Source organism: Mesoplodon mirus (genome assembly GCF_964341445.2).
Source record: "Mesoplodon mirus genome assembly, chromosome: 7".
NCBI classification, from domain to species: Eukaryota; Metazoa; Chordata; class Mammalia; order Artiodactyla; family Ziphiidae; genus Mesoplodon; species Mesoplodon mirus.
In genome coordinates, this window is record NC_138983.1 from 99,124,249 (window position 1) to 99,150,881 (window position 26,633).

General features: G+C 36.2%; 1 protein-coding gene across 2 annotated transcripts in view; it reads left to right on the forward strand.

The window, feature by feature from the left end:
* LOC309807240 (uncharacterized protein) overlaps nt 1-26,633 on the forward strand; it is a 122,318-nt gene that overhangs the window by 25,815 nt on the left and 69,870 nt on the right. The gene's annotated exons all lie outside the window — the stretch shown is intronic.

A 26,633-nucleotide genomic window follows, 5' to 3' on the forward strand; every position in this document is an offset into this window, starting at 1 on the left:
TTTGTTCCCGTCTGCCAAACAATATATCAATATTTTGGTATTGGTTTATTTTCGGTCTCTTCCCTAGGTAGAATGCAAATTCTGTGCAGGTAGAGTCATGATTTTTTCACTGCAGAACCTACAACAATCATTGGCACATAAGAGTCACTCAGTAAATATTTCTAGAGTGAAAAAAAGAAAGGTGATATATCCTGACCTTAGATTATCCACTGCCAATTTTGGTATCTTTTGCATTACTTGCTCAAATGATCTTATACTCCAGTCATACGTACCTATTGGCAGTTCTTTAGGACCACCATTGCTCTGTATGCCCTCGTGTTTTTTTAAAAATTTTATTTTATTTTTTAACATCTTTATTGGAATATAATTGCTTTACAATGGTGTGTTAGTTTCTGCTTTATAACAAAGTGAATCAGCCATACATATACATATATCCCCATATCTCTTCCCTCTTGCGTCTCCCTCCCACCCTCCTTATCCCACTCCTCTAGGTGGTCACAGGACATATATACACTCACTACCAAATGTGAAATAGATAGCTAGTGGGAAGCAGCCACATAGCACAGGGAGATCAGCTCTGTGGTTTGTGCCCTCTTGCTTTTTAAATCTTGCTGTAGCCTCTGCCTAGGCTGTTCATTTCTGAAACTTTTTTGTTGTCTTTCACACTTCTACATTTCCTTCAAAACACAAATCAGGTGTCCTGTTCTTCAAAAATATTTCATGATAAACTTGTTCTTTCTCTGTGTCCTCCTTCCCACCCTGGCACCCTGTCCTGGCACTTATGTACTCATTATGTTATACTATTCTGTCCAGTTGAAACCCCTTCCAGCTTTACCAGAGACCACTTGAAAGCAGGGACTGCTTCTGACATCAAAAGCACAATGCGCCAATGCCTGGCATATGACAACTACTCATAAATGATCAATAAATGAACAACAATCCACCTTATTCTTTTTCTTATCATAAGAAGCTACTCTTCCTTGCTTTAAACTTCTAAAATTGCCCCGAGGGATATAATAGTAATGAGTGTTCCTGAAAATCAAGAGAATGGGCACTTATGATAAGTAGCTTGAAGGTCAGCCAAGTGAAAAGTGGAATAGCTCTCAAACAAGGAAGAGGAGTGAGGCATTCAAGCTCCTTTAGGAGTAGCAAGTAGCAGTGATGCTGGTGTTCACACTGCCATGGAGAAAACCACTGCCATGTGAAGCTCCTAACACGAGTAAGTATGTAGTATCTCTGAGGTATGTGATAGTATGTGAGAGTAGATCATGACAGAACTCTTCAGCAACCTTGTTTCTGGATTTTACCTCATCCAGCATCACTTGGTGTATGCTGAGGTAATGCTCAAATTTTACTAGGTAATTAGTCTAGGAATTACTCCTCTAGGGTAGAAAGACGCGATCTTACTCCAGTCGTGTTGCTATAACAAAATACCACCAACTGGTAGATTATAACAACAGCAACTATTGCTCACAGTCCTGGAGGCTGGGAAGTCCAAGACTAGCGTGTTTGCCTTCTGGTGAGGACCTTCCTCCTGGTTCATAAGCTGACACCACCTCCCTGTGTCCTCACATGGTAGGAAGGGCAGGGGATCTCTCTGGAGCCTCTTATAAGGCATTAATTTCATTCATGATGGTTCCACTGTTACGACTCAAGCACTTCCCAAAGGTCCACCTACTAATACTATCACATTGGGCATTAGGGTTTCAACATAGGAATTTCAACATAGGAATTCAATGTACAAAACATTCAGACCATAGCAGATACTTGGGAGTCGAAGCTTGTTCTAAACTTTATAGCTGGGAAGACTCTGTGAAGCTAGTATGTGTGGCTGAGTCATGCACGTTTGAAGATGATAAAAGACCCATCCCAGCAGAAAAATCCTACACACAACTGAGAAACCACTGGGCATTGTGAATGAGTGTATGCCTTGGCAGAAAGATGTTACAGCTGTTCCTCCTCACATCTGTGAGTGAATTATGCATGATATTGCAAGAGGACTTTTTAAATATGAGCAATTTGGAGCAAAAATGACAGAAAAGAGAAGTGCAAAGAAACAAGGTGAGTGAGTATTGAAAGGCAGAAGTGGTATATCGGTAGGCCTGGAAATCAACTGTCAGTAATTTAAATTGATTAAATGTAGCATAGAAAATGTACAAGAAAAGGTTGAGGGGATCAAATTAACAGGCAAAAGAAACAATTTTCTCAACAGTAACATTTTTGCTGTATCAAAGTGAAAACAATCCTTAAGAGATTGAGAAAATGAGTATATTTTCTCATTCCTTTGTCATGTGACAAAGGAATAAAATAATTCCTTTGTCACATGACTAGATCTAAGGTGAAAATTAGAACTTTATCTCAATATAAGGAGGCAGTCATTCTTAGGAAATAACATTTAAATTGAACAAGTAAAAGGAGATCAGAGGCATGAACCAAGAGATAAGAACTTGTCTCACTTATTCGTAAACTATGGGGCCCAACTGTCGAACAATAATCAGTATGGAGGCTGCAGAGAACAAAGTTTTATTTGGGGTCTTGATAATTGCAATCCTGGAGACACAGATTCAGGTAAAACCCAGAGATGCTCTGTGGAAGAGAAAGAGTCAGGGACTTATAAAGATAAAAGGTACAAGGTTGTTAAAGCTGTCTGTCAGGGATTATGATTGACTGTGACGCAGGAAAGGAAATATTTGTCCTTAAGGGATTCTCTGTCACAAGTTATTTTAGGGTAAGAGTCCGGTAAGTATCTTGAGTTTCTGGAACGTGGACAGATGCTCTGGATGCCTGTGTCAAAGCAATAGGTAGTCAAAGTTCAGATTCCATCTCGGCTGAGATGTGCCTAAGTCACACTTCCTCAGTGGCTTCCTCAGAGGCTCCATGTGAGAGAGCTCTCCCTACCAGTAATGACTCCATTTCTATTTTCCTTTCACACAACTTACCTTCACTCCTCAGATGTGTTGGGAACTGATAAGCATATTCTCACCGTAGTACTTGTTGTCGCTCACTTGCATTAAAGTGGACCATAGCCAACATGAATAACTGATTATTGAGTTTTGTTGTATTTTTCTCAAATTCAGAGTTATTTATTTTAAAGCATCAGTAAGCAAACTATGGCTTAAAGGTGAAATCTCTTCTTGAGCTAAGAATGGTTATTACATTTTGAAAAGGTTGTAAGAAAAGAACAAGAAAAAAGGAAAAAAAGAAAGAAGATGTGTTACAGACCTATGTAGCTCATAAAGACAAAAATATTTATTACCTGGAGGGCTTAAATTTAAGGGGATATTGATGTTCACATTCATTATATATATATATATATATGAATATAATAAATATATTATGAATAACAACTGAATATAATAAATGTATATAATGAATGCGAAGGTTTATATATACACAGTTAAGTATAAGAGAACAATTTTGTCTTACACAGTGTAGGATTTCACGCCGTAAAGGGTGGATTTCTCGATAAGAGAAAGAGAAAATATATATTTACCAGTTCATAGTTTATTGAGGACAAGAAGGAAGAGGATTGAGGCAAGTTCACTTCATTTTTGCAATGACAACATTACAGAGGAAAATGAAGTAAAAAATGTGAAACAGAAGCCTGATTGTGGAAGATGCATGAAGGGAATGAACAAGGCAATGAAAGGGGATAAACTACTTTGAGAGCTCTGATGCCAGGAGGAAAGTGGCAAGTAGTCATGTATGTCCATGCAGGTATTTGTAGGTTGTCTTCCACTCTGAGATTTCTCTGCTGCTGCCCCTCCCCTAAACAAGTGTCAGAGAGGATTGGAGCTCTGTCTTCACAGTGCTTGCTGACTTTTCAAGAGAAACATTGTACAGATAGACCCACAGACATACTGAAATAGATATCCGCAGCTCTGTTGCATGTGTAGTATTTAGCTTCTTCAGTCTGTGTGTGAAACACTTCTAACCTGTTTCCCCTACTCCAGTGCCCACAGGGCCACCAGTTTTCAACCTGTTTTCTCTGTCCTGTTAAACACACCTCTTTTTCTAGCAGCTGAATAGGAAGGAGGACCCCCGTTTCAGTTGTTGTCTTCCTCGAAACTGTTCATTCTAAACGAATTCTCACATTTCCCTTCAGAATCTATCTACCATCTCCCTCTATGTCCAAACTCCTCCTGATAGACAAATTTACTGAGCGCTTAAATGTATACCAATTACCGTTTGTCAGTGGCATTTAACCCTCACAAATATTATCCACATTACACAGTTAAATACTGAGACTTAGAGAAAGTTAGAAACTTGCCAAAAGTTGCAGACTTAACAAGTGACATGTCTAGGATTCAGGCACAAAAGATTTGAGCCCAGAGGCCATGCTCTTAACCATGAAGTTAAACCCCCTAGGAAGAAGTTAACACCTGTTCAAGGGAAATGGAGGGTCCATACTAGCTCCCTTATTTATACCAGCCTCCAGAGGGGAAAGTTTAACAGAAAAGTGCTCCTATTTAATTTTTCTATTTCTTTAACCACTGAATTAAACAATAACACATCCTCCTTAAATGTAATCTCTCTTTGATTCAAGCTTTCTGATTATTTCAGAAACTTCAGTGAATAGTTGATATCTTCATAATTTTTTTCTTTAATTTCAGAACTTTGTGAGAAGGATAATGCTATTTTCTTTTAAGTGATTAGATAATTTTGTAATTTTCTATGCTAAAAAGTATACTTACAGTATATATAAAATTCGATGTATTTAACGTGTACTTTTGTTAAAGCATTGTAAAATAACAACTGAATTGTACTCAAATAAATACATCGTTTTCCTCAACATTGACTTAATGTGCACTATAGTTCATATTTTTTTCTGATTAGTTCAGAATTATCAAATTAGAGAATTATCATTTTGAGACTGGTTTTTACTAACTCTAACTTCCATGTTCCTAATGAATAAACTAAGCTTTATTTATCCTTAATATTTTCTGACCTCTTCACTTCAATTGAAATCTGGATTGTTTCAAATGATTCCCTTACCATCTCCACCACAAATTTACCTCTCTCTTTCTCTAGTATAAGAAGAGCCAGACTGCTTCTTACATTTATGCCACTTTCTGATTATTATTCTATGATCTCTGCATTCCCCTAATTTTAACTTACTGTTAGGAAGTAAAGTTGGCCCTCTCTCTATGCAAACCACTCCTGTATCCTCCAGAACCAGTGCCCACTTCTACTTTCCTGAACGAGGTCAACTACAGTTCACCAAGCTTACCATTTTTAAATTTTAATTAATTAATTAAAATAAATTAATTTTATTGAAGTATAGTTGATTTACAGTGTGTTAGTTTTAGGTGTACAGCAAAGTGATTCAGTTATACATATACATATATCTATTCTTTTTCAGATTCTTTGCTCATATAGGCTCTCATAGACCAAGCTTACCAATTTTATAGTTTCATTGCCTGTCTGCATCTATGCCATGACCTCATTTCTCATTCACGTCTCAAAATTAAACTTTCAGAACTCTACTGCAACAACGATCAGTGGTCTAATGAACTTGTATAAGATGACCAGAAGTTGAAGTATTTAAGCATTAGTAATATAAAAGTCCAACTACTGTCTGTTCTGCAAATGAATATATGTTTAATACTAAAAGTTTCACCATGGTAGTGTGAGTCTTTCCAAAATTTATTACATTCCTATTATATGCCAAGCACTGACTTACTCTTTGATTTCATTTTTCCCCCAATTTTGTTTTCCAAACACAGAATGACAACTTGGTGAAAAAAACCCTGCGGCATATACCAAATACCAAGATGTGCATCCTCTGCCCATCCTCATTTCTGTATTCCCACTCATCCTATCGTAATTAGATTCTGCCACTTTTCTCCTGAGCCCTATAATAGTCTCATGTCTACTCACTTCCCATCTCTTCCCCGTCTTTTAATCTCAAATGCAGTTCATACATACAGAACGTCACCTGAATGATGTTCATAACTGATGGCTGCTTGCTTTCTTAAGAATGCTTAAAAGATGCAGTGTTGGAAGAGAAAGCTGTCACCACCTGCTGACTTGTGCCCAAAGTCTCCGAGGCTGAAACTTCTGCTTTCATAAATGGGGAGGCCCAGCACAGAAGTGAAATGAAGAAGTGCCATAAAAGAGCTTATGAGCCTTTTAAAGACTTCCCAGGAGATATACACACACACATACATGTACACAAGATGTTCAGTGTGATTTCAGAGAAATTCTCAGAGACCTCATATGTCTCGAACACTGGGTAAGACCTCTGCTTCCAGACATTCTAAAATTTACTCTTGAATAATGCAACCCAGAGAGCGGTGTACTTGGACCAAATTACTTATATCCCTTATAGTATTATTTCTGGCAAATTACCCCATCCGCTTTTGGCTTGCATAACAGACAATGGCAAGAATTTCTTTTCTATCTATTGGTAGAGGTCCTCTTCCATGACATCCTTTATACAAAGACTATATAAATGCACATAATGTCTTACATATTATTTCATAAGTTTAAGAGATACTTGGTGTCCAATGTAGAATAACATGGACTATGGGCTAACAATGTTCTATAAAGAATAAAGTAGTTCTTTGTAAACTAGACTGTTTATATATTTCATACACCCTCTGTTTCCCAGTTATTCTCTCTTATCACTTAATAAATTCTTTTGATGTCTTTTCTATATCATTTGTACTAAAGTGAAACAAAGCGAGATGTTTTTGATTGCTCCATACCTGGACAAAAGTGTTAGAATGGAAGCCTAGAGGCTGCTATGGTGGTAGCAGTCATAATGAAAATGAGAGAACCCCTAAATGGATGTGGTTTTCCTGCTTCAATTACCTGGAGATTGTTTTCCAGTGCTGACACCAGGATGTTCTGACTTTTGCTTTAGTGAAACGAATTAGTGTTTCCTCTACAGTTTTAATTATAATTTTGTTTCTCTAAAATTGCTATGTAATTTCATTGACCATTGAGTTAATACAAAGTGAACTCCTTGGCCTGGCCCTCCAGGCACTCCAACTGTTCTAACCTATCCCTGCTGCTCCATCACCTCCCCTTCTCCTACACATGGGCCTGTGCTGCCATCAAACTGCACAAACCTCTCTTCTCTCAAGTGCTGGGGAGTTTTCTAATCTCTGTCACTTTTCATTCTGCTGATTATGTCAGGAATTGGATTTTCTTAGATGTGATGCATATTAAATCTACTTTACATGTATAACATGTTTATATAGTTAATAAATTTGACAAAAAATTATTAAGTGATACCTAATGATGACTACGTTACAAAACCATATATATATATGCCTTTTCATATATATTCATGTCTTTCAACACTAACCTCACCCTCTACATTCTCATAATACTTAAAATATGCTTGCCTTATGTTTTCCAGGCCATTGCATATGGTGCTCTCTTTGCCTGGAGTTCTCTCCTTCCTCCGTTCTTCTACTTGCCACCACTTCCCCATGTAATGACCCGATTTGGAGAAGACTTGTTTCTGCCCCTCTTATGGGTTCCCTTAGTACCCTATTCTAAGTTCTATTAATTCAGACTGCATTGTAACTCCCTGTTCATTGTCTTCATCATTGTGTCCCCAATGCGTATACAGCACCTAAGGTTTGGAAAGTACTCAAATAAATGAAAGTTGGTGACATTGAAATACATGTATAACTGGTTTAGAAGAGTTAAATGATCATTGTTATTGAAAGTCATAAAGACACTTACGCCTTTGACCCAGTAATCCAGGAGTCAAAAATTCACATGCTTTCAGGGTCAAGCAAGTAATCTAAATGTGCCATGTTGGCCTGGGGGGGAAGGCAATAGGAATACAGGTTACTGTACTTGCCTCACCTAAACACATTCAGATTTACACTTTTATAAATACTGTCGATACAAGCCAAACAACCATCACCCCTGTCTCATTCAAAGAAACAATTCTGTAGAGGAAAAAAATATTCATAATAATGTTATTTGTGAATCTATCTGTAATAAGGAAAAAATGAAGACAAATGGCTAGTAATAGGAATCTGATTAAATTAAATATAGATTGTATCCATTAAACATCATATATTCTTTAACATTAAAATAATCCCCCAATTGTAATATATGAAAAATGCTTTCGTTATTGGAAATAGTGAAGGAATAACACAAAACCCTGTGTTTGCTGTAATTGCAACCATGTAAAAATGTACATCCTTGTTTAAAAAAAAGGATTAATCAAAATGAAGATAACTACGTTAGGGTGCTCAAAATAGAAATGATTTTTGTAAAGTGCAGCATTTAATAATGCCGTCATTTTTCCAATCCCAGTCTCTGGAGAAAACTTTGGCAATATCTCTTGGAGACTTAGAAGATGATACCTAGCAAGCAGAACCAGGTTACTTTGGGTAAAAGCTGAAGAATATGAATTGTGGGCTGAGCTACAAATAACATTGTCATAGCAACCTCCAAAGATTTCATAGAAAAGGCATGACTTGGATTTCTCTTTTTTTTTTTTTTTTAAGGAAAATGACTAACAAGATCCCTTTTGAAACAGTTCTGATACAGTGAGGGATAAGATACAATAAGTTTGATAAAGAGTTTTGTTGAGAACTTGGGATAAACTGGCATAACCTTGAGATCAGAAGTGAGACTCCCTAGTGTAGCCTTAGCACATTATTTTGTGTGTGTGTATTGATTAGTTTTCAGTGCCGTAACACGTATGTGATGCCAATCTGCCTTCCATGCAGATAATATTTATTTAATAATAAAATATTAAGAACAATATAATAATTCTATAATGATAATAATGGTTATTATAAGTAAAAAAGTTCAATTCTCCTTGTTAAGAGACATTTAATATATTTCTCTGATTCTTTATAATAAAGGCTTGATTATCTGTTCTCAGGGTTCCTCTGTGATACTATATATAACCTCCTGGAAACAGGACTGTGGAAATACTGATAGTATCAACGGAAATCATTGTAACTTCTTCCTTGGAAAGGGCGTATTCCATCAGTCTCATTGCCTCATTTGTTAAGCTGAATCGCCATCCTCAGTGACAGATCATTTCAGTGTCCAAACTTCCTGCAAGGATTTATGTATTAAGCCCATTCTGTTTGAGTTTAGACCAGGAGTGTCCCGTAGGTTATTTTAGGAACCCAGGTTTCCTGTAGTTTGCAAAAGCTGGCCCAGCCCACTGGCAGAAAATCTGCTTCTGATAGCACAGTCCTGTGGTAACAACTTTGGTATCTTGCACAGATAAGCAGCCTTGATATAGGTCCATGTGGTTAAGGAGGAAGACATTGTCAGTAATTACTTTTACGGGGGATATTCTAGTTAGCAATTTTTTTCCAGTTCGAGGTAAACATGTAAGTCTGGGCTTATCATAAATAGCAATATATCCAAAGTATCATTCTCAGACTACACACACATTTTTGACTCTAGCTTTCTGTGTAACGTTAGAGAAACAAACAAACAAAAAAGCATAGTCAGATCACCTGTTACCTCAAAGTAAGGAGCTGTGTGGCAGCATCAGGAGGCATAACGAGTGAAGCCAGAATTCACAAGCAGCGGGTGGAGTGGGAAACCCTTGCGGTTCAGGCCTGACCATTGAAACTGGCACCTGATTGCCCTTACAAGTACTACCTGTTCGCTCAGTTCTTGAAACAATCAAATATGTACCGTAAATATCATGGTTCTGCTAACACCTTTTGTATGTTTTCTGAAGCCACTGGTAGAACTAACCTTTTTAACCATCTGCTGAGGACAGAAGTCACGTTATAAGTCAAGTGGAACTCTGAGTTCGATTTCCATTTCTAAACATTTGACCACAAAATTAAACCTCAGATTCTTAAAGAAGAATTCTGTCTTCTGGGTAAGTGGGATCTGTCCACTCGTTCATTCAACAGTTACTGAGCTGCTGCTTCATGTAGAATGTACAAGTGGGTTAAAAGATGTTTGAGGAGATTACTGTCTCGTTAGCCATCCAACTAATCCTCACTCATGCTGAAGTTTTGAATCAGAAAAAAAAAAGAGTTGAACCAATATTTGTTAAATTTTGCACACAAATAGCCCTAGGGAGCACAGAAGGGAAGAGTTTTTCCATTGAAAAAATGTATGACTTTTCTGAATAAATTAATATGTATCTTAATCATGTATGTTTCAAATGAGGAAAAGATTAATTTAATAGAATCATTCTGTAAAACCACTACTGCTTTGAATCCTATGAAAACTTGTTGCTAATTTGAGGCTTTCAAATTTAAAGTCATAAGATAAGTTGAGCAATCAATAACCTTGAAATTTAGGAAAGTGACTGACAAGGACTAGCCAGAACGTTTTTTACAGTAATTTGATATCTAAATCTGCCCTAATCACTCTTAAAAATCAGCTAGACAGTAAAAAGTTCTCTACCTTCAAACCTCTTGATGAAGTTTTGCAGATTAATCTGAATGGGTTTAAAATTTGATGAAAGGATGGAGAGCATCTAAATTTAGTTTTTCTGGATAGCCACGTGCAAAAGAATGAGATTAGACCACTATCTTATACCATACATAGATATCAACTCAAAATGGATTAGAGACTCCAATGTAAGATCTGAAACAATAAAACTCCTAGAAGAAAACATAGGCAGTATTCGCTTTGACTTTGGTTTTAGCAATATCTTTCTGCCTGTGCCTCCTCAGGCAAGGAGACAAAAGCATAACTAAACAAATGGGACTATTATCAAACTAAAAAGCTTCTGTACAACAAAGGAAACATCAACAAAATGAAAACCTACCAAATGGGAGAAGATATTTGCAAATCACGTATCTAATATCCAAAACAGATAAAGAATTCATGCAACTCAACAACAAAAAAGCTAACAATCCAATTTAAAAATGAGCAGAGAAACTGAATAGATATTTTTCCAAAGAAGGTATATAGATGGCCAACAAGCATGTAAAAAATGTTCAACATCACTAATTATCAGGGAAATGTAAATCAAAACCACAGGGAGATATCACTTCACACCCATTAGAATGGCTATTATCAAAAAGACAAGAAATAAGTGCTGGAGAGGAAGTGAAGAAAAGGGAACCCTTGTGCACTTTTGGTGGGAATGTAAATTAGTGCAGCCACTATGGTAAATCACATGGGGATTCCTCAAAAAATTAAGAATAGAACTATCATGTGATGTAGCTATTCCACTTGTGGGTGTTTATCCAAGGAATAAAAAAACACTAATCTGAAAAGATATATGCACCCCTGTGTTCATCACAGCATTATTTAGAATAGACAAGATATGGAGACAACCTAAGTGTCCACTGATGGATGAATGGATAAAGAAGATACACACACACTTACAATGGAATAATAGCTATAAAAAGATGAAATCTTGGCATTTGGGACAACATGGTTGGACCTTGTGGGTATTATGTTAAGTGAAATAAACCAGATGGAGAAAGACCAATACCATATGATTTAACTCATATGTGGCATATAAAAACAAGCAAAACAAAATGAATGAAGAAACCAAACTGAAACAAATAGATACAGAGAACAGAGTAGTGGTTAGCAGAGGAGAAGGGGGTGGAGGGAGGGCAAGATGGGTAAAGGGGGTCAACAATATGATGACAGTTGACAACTAACCTTTTGGTGGTGAGCACACTGTAGTTTATATAAATGTCAAAATATAATATTATACACATGAACCTTATGTGTTATAAACCTATGAAAATATAAATAAATAAAAATTTAATAAATAAATTTACTTTCATTAACTTATGAAACAGCAACATACTTTGCCCAATTTACTTAGCTTCAGAATTTTCATTTGTACAGTTTGAACCAGAAGAAGTACCTTTATTGGTTTATTTTTTTTTCTAAAATTCTAAGACTAAATTGTTATTACAATGTCTTCAAAAAATTATTAATAGAATGCTTTCATAATTATCTCACGTAAATATTTAGGTAGATAGCTATGTAATAGCTGAATTTTCTCAAACTGTTAAAATATTATTTCTAAAGGTATATTTCAGGTTAAGAAGGATTAAGCTGCAGAGATATAACGTTTAATGATATTTCTCAAGTGATAAGAACTTGCTATCAGAAGCAGGTAATATATTAGTACCCTCATTATGAAGTTCAGATTCTCCAGCAGAAAATGCTCAGGGCATATGTGAGTGATGATAATTTTTTTTCTATGCCTATATTCCTATAGCATTTCTTATCATGATGTCATTGTGTAACTGCATTTAAAGTGGGCTCTTAGGGACTTCCCTGGTGGCGCAGTGGTTAAGAATCCGCCTGTCAATGCAGGGGACACAGGTTCGAGCCCTGGTCCAGGAGGATCCCACATGCCGTGGAGCAACTAAGCCCATGCGCCACAACTACTGATGCCCACGTGCCTAGAGCCCGTGCTCTGCAACAAGAGAAGGCACTGCAATGAGAAGCCCACGCACCTCAACGAAGAGTAGCCCCCACTCCCCGCAACTAGAGAAAGTCCACGTGCAGCAACGAAGATCCAACACAGCCAAAAATAAATAAATTTTAAAAAAAGATGATTCTTTAATAAATCAATCAATCAATAAATAAAGTGTGCTCTTAAGCATTTGCCAGTTAAAGAAACTCAACATAAAGACCCAAAACCCCATCTGAGTTTGCTAAGTGATGCAGTGTTAATAAAACTGTGGCTCATTGGAATCTAGTGTGTTACAGGATTTTTTGCACACTTAGCTCTTCAACTGATTTGGTTTGGATTCTAGTCAAATTACTTGGTACCTTGGTTAAGTGGGCTTGTGAAAAATACTGATGTATACAACCAATTCCTATGGAGCTAATAGCTATGTGTTTGCTAAGTATTTTGTGAGAAGAAAAGATCAGAGAGCAAAGAAAGCTGGATTTCCTTAAAAGCACTGAACTAACTGTAACATGTATGTAAAGACTGGGTAATTACTGGGCAGAAAGAGGCCTGCCAGTAAAAGCCAACTATATGCAGCTCCCTTCTTTTGCTGAAAATCTGTCCTAGTTTCATGTTAAATTATATATTAAAAGAATACTACATTTTTCTATAATGATGTTTTTATAATATAGAGGGTATGTTTCTGACCAAAGACTCTACATCCACAATATATGATAAAAGCAAAGGTATAATGATAAAATATCATACTCAACTCATTTAAGTAGTGAAGTATATTCTAAACCTCATAATGGACAAATATAGTCACTGTGAGGTGGTTCTATAAGTCTCTAATATATTTTAAAAAGGTATATATCATATTCAAACGAATTTCTACTATATCTTAAATTATAACTATATAAAATGAACACATTAACTTTAATGACCACTTATTTACACTAATATAAGTCTGTTCCCCAACAAGAAAGATGTACATATGTATATGGGTGTTTGTATGAGTTGGGTAACTGGCATCTTTTAAAAAAACTGTTCAAGAAAGTTTGAAGTAATGAATTTTCATGTAGCATGAGGAGGTAATCAAAATCATTCTCCCATATTTCCTTAATTCTAAGGTACCGTATGTTGTATATGTCCTTAAGTTAGGGAAACTTTTTTTGGAAATAAAAAGCAAGTACACCAAATGTGCACATTAGAAGGAAAATTCTGGTTTTATAAATTTTATAATGAAAAAAGAAAATGGAATACATATTTTTATTTACCTTAGAATTAAATTTGAATTTAAGCTTAATTTCTACAGTAACCTTTAGAAATTTTTATTATGCAGTCTTTCTTGATGATAATTTGTAATTTGCTATGATTGATTTAGAATTTCCAAATTTCCATCCATTTTTAGAATTCAAAATTTTGGCTAAAACCATCAATTATTTGAAATCCTCTCTCAATCTAGACTGTGCCTGAGGCCAGTACCTGAGCTGATCCTCTAGAGAGCTTCATGGAGAGTATAATAAGGGGAGCCCTTGTTGAGTAATTTATACTTGATTAACATCCTCACGAATTGCTCCCAACTTTATTCATGATTCTGAACACTTGAGATAATTGAAATACCAAAAGAATGAGTATAAAGCTATTAGTACGAGTGGATACTTGAGCCTGCTCAGAGTCTCTTTGAGGCAGAGACTCATTTTGTGCATAAGTGTAAAGCAATATATTTTTGGGAAAATAATTCTAGTTCCAGTTAGAAGATGGTGAACTCAGAGATTTCATTTATCACTGCTCAAAGTGTTTAGAGCCATTGAAAACATTTCCCCCTAGACATTGACATGATGGACTTATTTTAATCAGCAATTACAAAAGTTGACCAAGTGCCAGGCATCAGTGAGTAGATTATTGGGCAAAAATCCGTTTTTTCCCCTTGTACACAACCTGGATGCATCCTGTCCAAGGACAGACTTAAACAGGCAAGGGAAAGTTGATTGAAAACGATTGCAGTTGGAGAGAGAGATTGGACTAAACTCTGCTGAAACAAAAGGTGGGACAGTTTATCAATTCTGGAGTGAGCTAGTGGACTGGTACTGGAGGACATTAGGAGGAGACTGGTTAATGTGATTAGGCCATCTGTGTTTGGTAATCAGCACTTATTGAAGTTAGACTCTTGCCCTCCCACAGAGAATGCGGTGCTATCTTTCTTGATGATTACATTTCGAAAAATGGCTCCCATGTCCGTGAGAAAGACATTCCTGGGTTGTAAATCTGGCAAGATTACTAGAAGAAGATTTACGTGTCAAAGGGGTGAAAAAACAATTTGCATGTTTTTTAGAGTAAATGTTCTAAATAAGGGGAGGTTAAGGGCCTATAAGTCGGGAAGAAACCTGTCTAAAGTTTTATTAAGCTGAAAGGAATGTTAAGGCTGTCTTGGTCAATCTAAACCTTGAACACAGGTACAGATGTTTGCCAACTCTAGAGAAAAGCCTACAAGTACGACCAGCTCCTTTACCTTTAATTTCCCATCCTCCCTAATCTGATTTAGGTCTTTCACTTGTGTTGTCACAGGCTTACCAATATCACAGAATTTATCGGGTCAAATTGCAATTTTTTGTCTGTTTACTAGTCTTGACACTAGACTGTAAGGTACCTGAGAACAGGGATCCTGTTTACATTTGTAACCATAGGACCTACTGTAATTCCCCTTACCTCAATGAATGCCTGCTAAAATAAACTGAATTCTATAAAATTAACAGAAAAGTAACTGAGATAGGAAATAAGAATGTGGGAATTACAAAAAAATTAAGAGCCTTTAGTTTAGTAAAATGAAGATGGTAAGGGAATATGATCAGAAGCCATATATTCCTAGAAGGTATGAAATTTTCTAGTAAATCCTAGAAAACTAGAAGTTGGCCACACCCAGTGGAGATAGGAAAGAGGGCTCACATTTAATGTACACTATATGGTAGACACTATGTTAGCATATCAAATTGAATCGTTTATCTGTGAAGAAAGCACTGCAAACCCTATTTTATAAGTAAGAAAACTGATTCCTGGAGTGGCCATATACCACCTACAGAACAGTGAACCAAGATTGAAACACTCACCTTTATGGCCCCAAGTCATAAAGCTATTAAACGTGGCTGCCTTAAACGTAAATTATAATAGTTTAAGTTTAGGAGAGAAAAATGATCAATACTTTTAACTTTGCATATGAGATGATATCCCTAAGAAGGGATCACCCTCAAAATATAAATGGAATCAATAAGTATCAGATGTACCTTTAAATACTAGAGACAAGCAAGGGTGTAAAGAAAACGGGTGATGTTTGGGGGCACCTTCCAAAACTTTTGAAGGTGGTGTCACCACAAGGAGACTCTGTCTCTTGGTGGCACCATCAGCTCTGCTTCTGGATTGGATGGATATTGAGATGACGTTAGAAGTGCTCTTCTCTCAGAGTTAGGACATTCTCTGATTCTTTAGTAATGAAATACCTTTGATTCTTTGCTTTATCACCAAAAAAGATTGTTTAAAGGAACAACCTTTTTGTTTTTCCAGATACACACTGGGAATGCTATTTACCAACTCTCACTACATGCTAGAGATATGATGGTAGTCCCCTTATATATCCCAGTATACCGTACAGAAAATATTAAGGCTACTGGCATCAGTCCCATATGGTTAAATAAGGTATTCAAAGGAGGATATTCCTGAACTGGAGAGGGATGTCTGGGACAAGAGCAAGCAGGATGGAGAGGATTTAATCAACAATTTAGTTTTATCTGGAAGCCTGATAAAATTCAAATACCCATGTCTCGCTTACATGGGACTTATTTTTCAACATAATATGGCTTGACAATTTTTCTTAAGAATTTGGGATTTGAGAAGGAAAAACATAATAATTTAATCTAGTCAATAAAAGGAATATTGATGTTCTTCTTATTTCTTTGAAATCCTTTGCTAAATTTCTTGACTTGTCATCTGACTGACTTTTACCCTTTTCTAGAAAAAAAGCATAACGGGAGGAAGTAAGACCTAGTGCTTTTTAGTGTACTCTTGGCATTCTTCCAACTCTTCTGGCAAACATCATTCTATCACTTATATTCCTGTAGAACTGTAAGTTGAAATGAAGAACCCTCTTACCCAGCCTCTTACACAAAAGTATCACGATATTCTTTAAAAGACCCTATCCAAACGGACACATTTTAAATAATTATTAGTTCACCATCATGACCCAACAAGACTGCAAGGTTGCTTAGCAACAGAATCAGGCACTCTTAACAGGAACATGCATGGGAACAATGGTGAAAAGTGATGGAGATCTTACAAAGGCAAATTCTTTGAATTAAATCTTTGTGAAACGACATCATAGGGAAAATGAGTTTTTTAACCTAAGAATTGTTTCCTGAGATTGATACATTATTTCATAGCTAAACATCAACCACTTTCCATAGAATAGATAGAACAATGGAACTTTTAGTCTTTACATAATTTAGGGCACTTACAAAACATTATTTATCAGTGTTAGCTTGAAAGTGAATAATATTTCTGTGTCGTCCCATTATCTTTAAAACTGTATAGATATATAAAGAAAGGAAGTTACTTACAAAAATAAATACTGCAAATGTATTTGATTAACGATGTTCTATTTTTATGTCATACATAAGTAGACTATAAAAATTGTATTCTTTTAAATTTGAACAAGATATAAGTATATATATATATATATATGTATACATACATACACACAAACATGCATTATCTATCTAATTCCCATTTCCAGTGGAAAAAAAAAGAAAAGAAAAGAAAAAGCCTGCAAAGCATTGTCTCTTTGGGACTCCTAGATTGACTAATTTTTGGCTGAATGGGCTGATTTTATACTACAATACCTGTAAAGGCACTAACTTCCTTCTATTAGTAAATGGAAGAAAATCCAGTACATTTGGGCTCTGTTGATGCAATATGTAAACACCCAGCAAGTTCAAAGAGTAAGCTCAACATCCTGGCAGAAGACCTCAACTTTGACCCTAGTCCCATCTCTGGCTTGGACAATTCACTTAACCACCATAGACCTCATATTCCTCATCTCTAAAAGGAGGCCTCCAAGATTATTTTCAGCTCTAAAATTCCTAAAGTTCATGTCCATCAACTCTAAGTAGCATCATTCTTTTTTCTCACAGAAGAATTGTTTGTTTTAGTGCATTGGTTATTTGACTACTGTCTTTATGTAAATACTAGAAGTAGCAGGCTTGTTCGCCAATACATTCAAGTATCAGGCAGAATATTTTCAATACTGGGTTTTTGTTTGTTTCTTTCTTTCTTCGTGGCTGATTGCATGTTGCAGAGGTGATTTTTAGTTTCTGGAAGTTAAAAACATGCAGGTGTAGATATAATATGCTGCAGCCATTTATATCACCAGCCATAATGTTTTAAAACAACTGGCTTTTTTGCATAGTCTTTAGAAGAGGGTTAGATGAGCACTTCTGTTTTCCTTTCCTTGAGAAGTTTTATAACAACACCGAAAAGTCATCTTTAAAATGTCAGACAATATTAACAACAAAATCTTGGAAGACAGCCAGTCCACCAAGGAAACAAACCCAAAGGACTCTTTACAGATGCAAATCTTAAATAAGCAACAGAACCTGAGAGTGGGGTGAGGGCAGGGGAGAGAAATACTTTGTAGCAAAGAAATACATTCAAGAGATGCCTCATGGCCTTGAACTGTTGGAAAGGAGTAGCAGTAAACAAACCTGGCCCCCAGCAATTGCTAAAGGGCACATTCATTAGGAAGTTGGAAGCAAGAAGTCTAAGATCATGAGTCAGAGAAGCAGAATCATGAGCCACACCCACACTGGGTTCTATATGCTATTGTTAAAACCAAGAGAAGTTGATGTAAATATTTTAATTGCAAGGAATTTGAAAAAGTGGTTTTTAATCTCACTAGTTGATGCCAGGCCAGGTTTTTGATTATACAACTGAGGATGTAGCTCTATAGTCCTGACAGCTGAGTAGTAGAGAAGATGCAGTTTTCTTCCCACAAAAATACCACTTCTCCTACTAACAATTCTAAAGGGAGAGAAAGCCTTTAACAGAGAACACATTAAAGGAGAGTCACAGTTATTTAAAACTAGAAACTTAAATATTGATGGAAGAAGCAAGTAGGTTTAGGAAGAGAGCAAGCTACAGAAATTGATAAAAGCTTTGCACTTTTAGTTGAAATTTTTAAAATTATAAACAAAAATGGAGAATTCTCTGCAATTTGTATTTTATCCAGTATTCAACTAAGTGGCCTATTAGTTTAGTAGGATGAAAAGTATCTTGCTGGCAAATGTGGAAGCTAATACTGAAACAAAAATAGAAGGCAGAGACATATTTTTGTAGCAGAGGATTTCACCAGCTTTGTCAAGGTTGACACAAGAATCATATTATAGTTATACTTAATATAAATGTTAGATTATGTAATACATAAATGTATATTCAGTAGAAATAGTCAATAAATTGTACATAATGTACTACAGTAGTAAATGTTAGGTTCTTTTCAATGAATACTTTATAGTGTTTTTGCGATCTTTATAAAGAGCCTAGTTTTTAAATAAATACTATTTCAAATTTGGGGAATGAGAAGTTTAAAATAAGATGAACCAGATTTCTACAGTCCATTTTCTGATGCTCAAAGTGGGCAGACTACAAAATGGAGCATGGCTGAGGCCATGTGGTAATCTGTGTGTTCCTTGCACTGTTTGAATTATATTATACATCCGTAATATGCAGGGGCACAAATCACTCATAGGTTCTGCTTTTTAGGCAAACTTTTACACACGAATAACAACTAATTAGAATAGACCTTAGCAAAACCGTGATGTTTGCTTGTTTCATCAAGCTCCACTTTCTGAGTTTCCCCTGTGAGTCTATTTATTGCTCTGTCTTCTCTATTCCCTGATACCCTCTGCAGAACACTTATACCCTCAAGTTCTCTTCCCTCTTGCACATCATCAAAACTTGCTTTTGGATCATTCAGGCTGAGGTAAAAATGACTACGATCTTAAAGCACAACCAGTATTTGAATTTTAATGGGAAAAAAAGATTTAAGCTAAAGGGATGAGATTCCGAGATAAAGGGATGAGAGTTGAGTGCCAACCATCAGTTAGTAGATGAGAAGACATTTTTAGGCATCAAAACTTTTCTGCATCTCTAGTCATAATACTAATTCTGCAAGCTGTATAGTTGGAGAGATGCAACCATACGAAAGGCTCAAGATATCAGAAAATAGAAACCAAAACTACTTCCTCTTAGTTCATGAATAGGGTGTAGGTTTACTAAAGAGGACATTAAAATTACTCCCTGTTTCCTGAACCCAATCCAACCAGCAAGGGAAAGGAGTTGAATAATGTGGCATTTGAGTTGGTTAATGGCAGGGAGAATTCAGAGTGGAATTACAGATGTAAAATGGATATGAGGATGTTATTTGTGTGTATGTGTCCGTTGTGTATGTGTATAGAGGCCACCTCTGTCATCTAGGAAAAGACATTTAAATCTTCCAGAGTTATAAATTCACTGAGAAGAAACGATAAACTTCAGCATCATTTTGTTGCTCAATTGGGTCCTATTTGAGGGATGAATCAATAACAATGATTTCCTTGAATGGTCTCTTAAGGCTATTGTGTTTTTTTGTTGTTGTTGTTGTTGTTGTTTTTTGTGTGGTACGCGGGCCTCTCACTGTTGTGGCCTCCCCCATTGTGGAGCACAGGCTCCGGACGCGCAGGCTCAGCGGCCATGGCTCACGGGCCCAGCCGCTCTGCGGCATGTGGGATCTTCCCGGACCGGGGCACGAACCCGTGTCCCCTGCATCGGCAGGCGGACTGTCAACCACTGTGCCACCAGGGAAGCCCAAGGCTATTGTTTTTTTATGGCCTTGGTATGCAAGGGGGTTGTTCTGAAAGGACACAAACAGGTAATTCTCTCTTTCAAGGATTTTGGTCGTAGTAGTTGAGCAAAAACTACAGTATGATAGAAAGCAGTTCGTTTTCTTTGTCTCATATACAGAGTTAAAATTAAAAAGTGAAAAGACCCTACGTTTTATCATTTTATATTCAACACTTATCTACATAAGTGTTAAAACAAATTGATCTTGCTACCCATTATGATTATTAAGGTACCAAAAAAAATTCACTTTGAAAACGATTCCTGAATATGGATACATTTTGTATTCAGAATCACATGGAAAAAGAAGCCTCTTAATTTACATGGGCCAGTGTCCCATAGTTATTGATCATTATTCATGGGAAATAAATTAATTTTCTAACATTCCATCATTTGCTATTTTTTTTAACAAAAGAGGGATTTTATTGTTCAGCACAGGGAAATATAGCCATCATTTTATAATAATTAAATGTAGTATAATCTATAAAAATATTGAATCACTATGTTGTACACCTGAAACTAATATAATATCGTAAATCATTTATACATCAATAAAAAGAGGTATTTTAGTTTTCTTATCAGCTGTTCTGTTCTTTGTTAAGAAGTGAGGGAAAAAACACTTACTGATTCTAAGGAAGTCAGATCCTTGATTTGCCTGATGATTATGAATATGGAAAAAGTGTTCTCTACAGAACAGTAGCTCTTAATCAAGAAAAGGCCGGCTCTAACATATTCTACAAAGAAGAGTGTGCCAAGATATAGCAATCCTTTTTGATTCTTTTGAAGTTTAAACAAATAGTGTACTCCGCATGAATTTTATCTTTCAACTAAATCATTCTACTGTGGAATTTATGATGCTATACTACTAGTTTACGAAGCAAGTGTAGTAGGCTTCACATATCTCCATATCTTATATTGATGGCATTTAAATTCTAATACCAAACTGTTATTGTTTCATGAACTAGGAGAAAATTACGCTTATAACAAGCAGGAGAAGCTGGCAGAAACAACAGATTTTCCATTCTTTGCTTTCTATTGTTTGTAAGCCTAGTTACCCTAGTTGACCAGTTAATGACAACACATGATGAAATTTTCCTGACTGCTAATTAATTAGCTCTAATTTCACTAGTTTTGTTACTGCTAAGGCTTCCACTAATTCTATGTGTGAATGTCTTCTTACCCTACTCCTCCTACTTTCCTCTTTGAACTTCCTCATATGTAGAGAACCCATTTGATTGACTTAAGCATCAGAAGATACTTATAATCAGAGAAAAAGCAAAAAAGAATGACTATAATGCCAATTAGTATAACTATTAATTAGAAATTATGTCTTGAGGATGTACAGACAGAAGAGGAGTAGAAATGATAATAGTTTAGTTTTAGGAGAGCTGTGGTACACAAATAGAACCCCAAATCACACCACAGAGAATTTTGCAGGAATTTAATATATCTGATATACACTCAATTTGTGCCCATGAATGGTGAGCAACTAGAAGTAAAGGAGAATCACATAGTTACATTTCTGGACAAATCAGGTTATCAGAATGAGGTAATAATGGCAGTTTACCTCAATCACTTCTTAGGCTTTCTTATTTACTATGCTAAATGTTAAGTGAGGTTTCTGAGTAAAAGCATTACAATGACTTCAGCATTGTGGGACATGAAACACAGTGAGAACTCAGAGCAAGGAAGGAAATAAGGCAGGTAAGAAGGAAAAAGAATTGAAAGAGCTGAAAGATGTATTACTTGGCTGTCAGGTGTTAGGAGAGTTTATTTGTGCTTTTTCTTAATCTTCATAATGCTCTTGTCAGAATGGTAGTAACATACCCATTTTTTTTTTTAGATGAGCGACCTTTAACTGTAGGTTGCACTTGATTGTCTGCCAGGTTTTCAAGTCTGTGATGGGGACAGTAATGTCAGAAATTTCAATCCCAGTCAAATCAAGACCTGGTAGAAACACCATTATGGAAGTGCATAGTTTTGACCCAAATTTGACCCCATTAAAATGTTGTTCTTTCTTCTCCAGGATGATAGTCTGTATTTCAAGAAGAATTCTAATTCTTGCCCCATAACAATTTCTCTGAGTTCTTTGTGCCAACTAAAGCCTTTGATTGATTTTCATATTAGCAAAGCCCTGGAATTATATGCAAAATGCTATGAATAGTTAGCAAATAGCAAAAGGATGCAGAGCCGTTATCAGATTCTCAAAACTCAATCAGATTATCTAAGAGTTTACATTAAATGAGGTAATGAATGCCCTTTCTGGATCCAAACATTATAATATTTTTAATCCTTACCTTGGTCCCTGAAATGTCTATTATCTCTAATTATCAGTAAGGGAACTGAGGCGTCGTAAAGTCTAAGTAAGTGAGAGGTCTGGAATTCAAATCCAGGTCAGTTTCAGTCTTGAACACCACTAATTCTTTAGCCTACACTGCATTCTATACTCTCACTGTAGATAATCAATAAATGTTCATTTATTTCCTTTACCCCAGTTGGGGACAAAGAACATGGGTGTGTGAAAGAAAGTACAGGTTAGTTTTCATGGAAATGATATAATAATAATGCTGGTCAGCAGTTACGGAATATTCATATTGTGCTGGGAGTCGAGCATTAAGTACTTTACAGGCATTCTTTTATTTAAAATCTCATATATATAATACCTACCTTAGGAAGTAGGTAATATAAATGTGCCAAGGTGATTGAAATAACGTGGTCACGTACAGTCAGTGAAACTGGGAAGGAGTTTTCTGGGCTGATGGTTGAATTTTGGCCAAGACATTAAGGGGAGAAGGGATGAGCACTGGTGGGGAGACTGAAAACTTATTCATCATAGGGAGAAAGCACTGGTGGAAGCATTGTGCTGCTTGCTTAAGAACTGTTACCCTCATAACCCAAAAACTGAGGTTTTGCTGAAAGCTGAAGGCAGATGTCTTGCAGTGTGAAAAAGAACTTACTGATATCTCTTCATGTTTGAACATGACTGTTTTGCAGATTTGTTGAAATGACTCAAGTTCTCTTTCAGATCTGGACTAAATGTCTGTATCATAGCATTAGGGCCCATGAAGCAGCATTTGCAAGCCCATACTCACCTCCCCCCTTTTTAGTGTTTTGCACTCTGGAAAAGCAAACAACAGCAACAACAATATCTTATTTCCTTTTATCTATAGTTATTATTAATCTTGTCAAGAAACCCATTTGATATATTTATGCTAAACTATAAATGAGATTTTTCCAGTTTTATTGAGATTGAATTGATATATAATATTGTATCTGTCCAAGGTGTACAATGTGATGATTGATATATATATATATAGTGTGAAATGACTACCACAATAAGTTTAGTTAACCTTAATTCACATAATTACAAATTTTATTTTTGTGATGAGAACTTTCAAGATCTACTCTCTTAGCAACTTTCAAACGTAAAATACGGTATTGTTAACTGTAGCGACCAAGCTGTACATGACATCACGATTACTCACTTATCTTATAACTAGAAGTTTTTATCTTTTGATCATCTTCACTCATTTTCCTCACCTCCAACCCCCAGCTCTGGCAACCATCATTCCATTCTTTCTATCGTGAGTTCAGTATTTTAGATTTCACATATGAGATCCTAAAGTATTTCTCTTTCTCTGTCTGACATTTCATTTAGCATAATGCCCCCCAAATCCACCCATGTGGTCACAAATAGCCAGATTTCCTTCTTTATCACGGCTGAATAATAGTAGGTTGTATGCACCCCATTTTCTTCATCCATTCATCCACAAAAATCACTGAGGTTGTTTCCATGTCTTGGCTACTGTATTGGGTTGGCCACAAAGTTCATACAGTTAATGAATACACTGTTCAATAAAACTTGGTGAAAATGAAAAATGTGTCTTTCATTTTTACTTAAAGTAAATCTTTGACAAAGCCAGCTAGGCATCCCTTTGAGTAATGACTTATATCGCATTGAAATATTTTAAACATATGAACAGTAATAGCTTAAATGACATATGTTGCTAATATTGACACAATTGATCAAGGAGAATATGTTAGAATATGTTAAAATGCAGATGGACAGTGAAAGAACAAATATAACTTTTAACTAAATATTGTCTTGATATTTAGACCATTGGTTAAGAACATGATAACAGGTTTCATCCATCTCAAGAAAGCAGAATATTTGCAGATCACTTAACATTTACTAGGTATGTTCTCAGTCTGGAAGGATATATTTCATTTACATGTGTCATTTAATTTAACCACATCCCTCTGTAATAGATAGTGTTATCCCTATTTGCAGATAGGAAACAGGTTCAGAAAGATTAAGAATGTTACCTAATTCTAGTAAGTAGCCAAGCCTAAACTGATCTAATTCCAGGGCAAAGCTCTTTCTGACACATCAGTGTGGGTCTTTATCTCTTTGAGAATTGTTGAACATTAAAAGCCTTCTTCCAGGTAAATGCATAAAGAAACAACATGAGCAATGGTATAACCATATAAGTCTCACTAAATAATTGGTGTGTTTGGCCTTGCTTTTGCTGATAGATCTTTTGCAAAATTGCTTTTCTCTGAGATAGTGGACTTGAAATATTTTCTTTGAAGACTTTCCTAAATTATACCTATCAGAAAGCTACTTTGCTTTAAGGCTAAAGAAAAATGAAAGCTTACTTAACTACACTTAGGTGCCAGGGTCATACTATGAACTCTACACCTGCCAGGATTCACGCTAAGATAGGGTGGCTCTGCAAACTGTCCATAGTACTGTGATTTCTTTCTGATATTTTGAAGTAGAAATAATTTAATAACTATTCACAAAAGAGAAAAACACTGTTTCTTCGTCCTCAATATCATACTGCTGTAGGCTAATTCTTTTTCTCTTCTGTTGCCCCTTAGTATAGAGAGTGTGTTTTGGGGACCCTCCTTCACAATCTTCTCCATTCCAAGAGCATCTTACATAAATCCAGGACTTCTCAAGCAGCCAGTTTTGCCAGATGGTCTTAGGGTTGGTTGTACCCATATATGTATAATCCTGAACTTCTCAAGTAAGGTCCTTATAGAGCATAATGGCTAAGAGAATTGGTGCTGATACCAGACCTGCGTTCAAATCCTGCCTATGCCCCTAACTAGCTGTGTAACCTTGGAGAAGTAACTTAATCCTTAAAGGGATTAGATTTCTCACCCGGAAAATGGTATAATAAATGCATCTACCCCATATGGTTAGTGTGTAAATTAATGTAACTTGAGATGGTGCATGTTAAGCATTAGCACAGTGCCTGTCTCTTGTTAGTAATACCTGCTTTTATTATTAATTATTCTCTTTATATTCTCAGTTTCAGCTAGGTGCCTAACATATAATAGTTGTTCAGCAAATATTTACTGGATTGAACTAGCTCTGAAATTTAAGCATTGGGTCAACAGCAAAGTAGTCACCCCATCAATATTTCTCCCACAGCAAGGGAGAATAGATGGGAGCCAGCCATCATACTTTCTTTTCTTATTCTAAACTTCCCATCCAGGCCCAGCAATAAAATAATCTTCCTGAACCCCAACAATTTCGAGAATTTTTCAAATCACACTATTTGAAAATAGTTGGGTTTCCCTAATCTAATATGTCCCAGGGCCCCAAGGTCACCAAGCTTATGTTAATGAAGTCTAGTTAAGATAAATGATTACACTTAGTAAACCAACTGCTTATGAGCTCATTGGGCTTTTTAAAATTTACTATCTGCACTTCATAGAGACACAAGTGTTTTGCTTTTGTAGGACACTCCGCAGTCAAAGTAGTCTTTCAAAAAGCACAAATCAGATGCTATTATCGCACTGCTTCTGACCTCTAAAGGCTGTCTATTGTAAAGAGATTAAATTTTCAGCTACTTAGCCAGGCTCACAGGGACCATGGGCTCTGGTCACTTACTACATCTTTCCCTGACCTTCATGGCGTTCGAGGCACAGTTGTCTTTTTCAGTCCCTCAGATGCAACAAGCTCTACTTCTTGCTCTCCCGGCTTTAGATTGGCTAATCCTTCTACCCAGACCAATTTCCCTCTGATCATTAAGGTCTCGGTTCAAACGCCACCACTACTATCTTGACCAAAGAGACCTGCCTCCTCACTGCCTCTCCATCCCATTGTCCAGTCGTATTTCTGTCTCTGTACAAAATTTATTTACATGTTTACTCTGTCTTCCTCCACCACTGGACATTTGCTTAAGAGCAAGGACTTTGTAATTTTTTGCTCACCGCTGAATCTTCCAAGGCTTGCAGCAGACACTGGCACATAGAAGGTGTGTAGGAAATGTGTGTCTAATAAATGAATAAATATGTGAATGAAAAAAAACTGAAACACTAACACAAGAATATTCTCCTTTCAAAAGAATAATGAAAAATA